This window comes from Carlito syrichta, unplaced genomic scaffold (genome assembly GCF_000164805.1).
Source record: "Carlito syrichta isolate Samal-C Ts95f unplaced genomic scaffold, Tarsius_syrichta-2.0.1 Scaffold312151, whole genome shotgun sequence".
NCBI classification, from domain to species: Eukaryota; Metazoa; Chordata; class Mammalia; order Primates; family Tarsiidae; genus Carlito; species Carlito syrichta.
This window is the reverse complement of record NW_007256247.1, coordinates 241,471-245,461: the sequence shown is the minus strand read 5'-3', so window position 1 is coordinate 245,461 and position 3,991 is coordinate 241,471. Positions and strand designations below refer to the sequence as shown.

Here is a 3,991-nt window from a genome sequence, read left to right as displayed (position 1 = left end):
CAGGCACATGCTACCACGCCTGGCTAATTTTTTTAATTTATTGTAGAGATGAGGTCTCGCCAAGTTTCCCAGGCAGGTCTTGAACCCGCGGGCTCAGGCAATCCACTCACCTCGGCCTCCCAAAGCATGGTTTTAGAGGCTGAACCACTGAGCCCGGCCATAGTCCACTTATTATAGAGTTCAGTGTTTCATTGTTGACCTTCTGCCTCAATGATCTGTCTATGGCTGTCACGAGAGTGCTGAAATCCCATACTATTATAATATTAATGTCTGTCTATTTTCTTAGGTCTAGTAGCATTTGTTTTATAAAACAGGACACTTGGGTGTTAGGTGTACATATGTTTAGATTTGTTATAACTTTTTGTTGAATTTATCCCTTTATTATTATAAAACGGGCTTCTTTGGTTTTTTTCCACTCTTGTTGATTTCAAGTCTGTTTTATCTGACATAAGAATAGCTACATTTGCTTGTTTTTAGTTTCCCTTTGTTTGGAATATGTGTGTGTGTGTGTGTGTGTGTGTGTGTGTGTGTGTGTGTGTGTGTATTCACTCCTCTACTTTGAGTCTGTAGGAATTTTTGTGAATTAAGTTTCTTTCTTTCTTTTTTTGAGTTGGAATCTCACTCCGTTGCCCAGACTGGAGTGCAGTGGCTGCTCCCAGCCACTGCAGCCTCAACCTGCTGGGCTCTGGCGATCCTTCCACCTCAGCCTTCCGAGTAGCTGGAACTACAGGCGCGTGCTACCATGCCCGGCTAATTTTTTATTTTATTGTAGAGATGAGGTCTCGTCAAGTTGCCCAGGCGGGTCTCGAACCCGCGGGCTCAGGCAATCCACTCACCTCGGCCTCCCAAAGCACGGGATTACAGGCTGAGCCACTGAGCCCGGCAAATTACTTTCTTGATGACAGCAGATATTTGGATTGTGTGTGTGTTTAATCCATTCTGTCAATCTCTATCTTGTAAGTGGGGTCATTTAGACTATTTACATTCAATGTTAATATCAACATGCAAGGTGCTAGTCCAGTCATCATGCTGACTGTTACCTAGGTGCTTGTTTTATTTATTGTGTTACTGCTTTATAAGCACTGTGAGTTTTATACTTTCAAGTATTTTTCTGGTTGTGCATTTGATTTTTAATTTCAATGTTTAAAACTTGTTTGAGTATTTTTTGTAGAGCTGGTGAAAAATTGCCTCAGCATTTCTTGATCTAGGAAATACTTTATTTCTCCTTCATTTTTTAAGTTTAATTTGGCAGAATTCAAAGTTCTTAGCTTGCAGTCATTCTATTTGGGAATATTAAAGCCCTTCTGGCTTATAATATTTCTGCTGAGAAGTCTGTTGTTAGTATGATATATTTATCTTTGTAAGTTATGTGATTTTTTTTTCTTATTGCTCTTAGAATTCTTTTTTTTTTTTTTTTTGACATTGACTTTAGATAGCCTGATGACTATATGCCTTGATGGTGTCTTTTATGCAATGAGTCTTCCAGAATTTCTTTGGGCTTCTTGTGTCTAAATGTCTAAATCTCTAGCAAGACCAGGGAAGTTTTCCTCAATTATTCTCTCAAATAGTTTTTCCAAATCTTTACTTTTTCTTTTCATGAACACTTTCAATTCTTAGGTTTCAACATTTTATATACACTCACATTTCTTGGAGACTTCATTCTGTTCTTTTAATTCTTTTTTCTTGTCCTTATGATTGGGTTAATTCAAAAGCCCTGTCAATTTCTGAAATTCTTTCTCCTACTTGGTATAGTCTATTGTTAAAACTTTCTACTGCATTTGGTAGTTCCCTAAATGAGCCTCGCACTTCCAGAATTTCAGTTTTCTTTTAAATCTATTTCTTCAGAAAAATTTTCAATCATGTCCTGAATAGTTTAATTTTTGGTTTATTTTTATCTTTTTCTTGAATCGCATCTAACAATTTTATAATCAACCTCTTGAATGCTTTTTTTTTTTTTTCACCAAACTATATTTACTGTTTACAGTAGTAAAGGACAACAAGTAATGTACAAATTGGTGAATAATCACAACAGAGCCAGCAAACACCCCACCCGAGCCCATACAGCAAAACAAAGGAAACAAGAACATTCTCAGCAAGATTTCAAGAAAGCAAGAGAGGATGGGTCAGCATTCGGGCAACTATAAAAAAGGCAGAGAATGGCCATCAAGCAGCAGTGGATCCTTATGGAAGGACAACAGGCAGAACTACGAAAATCTTTAATTGGTACAGATCCCAGAATATTTCACAGAACTGAAATCACCATATGAATGTGTAGATTCAATACATATTTGGAAGCGGCACAGCACAAACCCCAAGAAGAGCATGAAGTCATCTTTCTGTGGATCCATTTGTAACCACACTGTGAAGTAGCTCTTTTACACAACGCAACTGCAAATTTTTAATACTTAATCTTACTTTTTATGTATAGACCATAATTATTCTCAGAAGCAAATAGAAGAAATCTGAGGCCAAAACACCATTGCCAATTAAGAAATGTGGTACTTACTTTCTTCTATATTTAGAAAAAAAATCCAATTTTGGAGGTGCCAGTCCTTGTCCCTATACCAATGCCAGGTATTGGGCAGGGAACAGTAGGGGAGTCCTGGGCTTCAGCCCCCGATGGACACGCTCAAGGACCACAGAGCACTTGGTCCATATTACCAAAGGGCTCAGTTAGTCTTTACCTTGTAAGCATTCTAGTATTTTCCCTTCAACTTTACCATGCTAGCAAACCTTACATTTCCAATACTTAGCATTTTAATAACCTGTGCCTACAACAAATAGCAACTGACGTTCTGTCTTCCATCTCCATCATGCCCCCAACACCTGTCCAACATACAAAGCCCCAGGGCAGGGAAGGCAAATTCTCTATAGGACTGGAGTAAGCAGAGGAGGGACAGTCAACACTGGGAGGAAGATCCCTGTCCACAGAGTAAAAGCAAACATTCAGGCCACAAGTTTGGGGTAAAAAAATGTTACAGGAGGTGGGAAAACAAAAATGAAAACAAAAACCCAAAAAACCTCACAACTCATTTTACCTGAAGATAACAATTCTGATTTGCCCAATTTAAGTTGTAGATTCATCCCTGCATATAGTTTTGAGTTGCACTCGAAGTACATCAAAGAGGAAATTATTTTGGTGAATGTCCTCAAGTGTCCGCAGACTCCTTTGTGGATGGCATGGTCATGTGCTTACTATTTAACAGCAATGCAAGGACGGATGGCACAGCTGGGGACAGGCTCTAGAGGCCATATCCTGCCAGGCTGGCCTCCCGTGAGCTTCTTGCCTGCTTCTGAAACACATCAATAGTGTCCTCATCCTCCATCTCCACCTGTGCTGGAGTATGTTTCGTTAATTGGCTGCCCATCAGACCTGAATCTAATCTGTCTCATTGACAAGCCCTGTCTCTCACAGTAGGCCTTCATCAGTTTGCTCAGCGGCGTGGGCCTCTTGATCTTGAACTGCACCACAGAGCCATCCTGCCCGGCCACCTTCAGGTTGATGTGGTCATTCTCAGTCTTCACTCCCTCCTCGGGCTTCTCCTTAGACATGGCTGCGAGGACGGTGTGGGAAGGCGGCGTGGGCAGAGGCTGGAGTGGGCGAGTCTTGTTCTCGGCCCCGCTGCTCTCCCCCCTTCTGAATTCTTTATCTGATATTTTAAAGATTTCATTTTGGTTTAAGTCTGTTGCTGGAGAGGTAGTGTAATCTTTTGTGAGTATTGTAAAATTCTATTTTGTCAGATTGCTAGGATTATTTTTCTGCTTCCTTCTCATCTGAATAAACTATTACTTCTTCATATTTTAAAATTTATTTTTGATTCCACTGATTTTTTCCCCTTGAAAATATGACTTTAATGTGTATAGTTTATGATCATTTAGCTTCGAGTCTGGCTGCTTTCAGTGGCATAGGCTCTGTATGGGTTCCCTTGCTACAGAGATTTTTTTTTGCATTGTCTCAGATACTGCTTGTAGTAGTAGTTTTTTTGGAGTG

The 3,991-nt window shown here is 39.9% G+C and overlaps 1 pseudogene; it reads right to left on the bottom strand.

Moving 5' to 3' along the window:
* Positions 1-3,242: 3,242 nt before the first annotated feature.
* LOC103272153 lies at positions 3,243-3,623 on the bottom strand (annotated as a pseudogene).
* Positions 3,624-3,991: the final 368 nt, after the last annotated feature.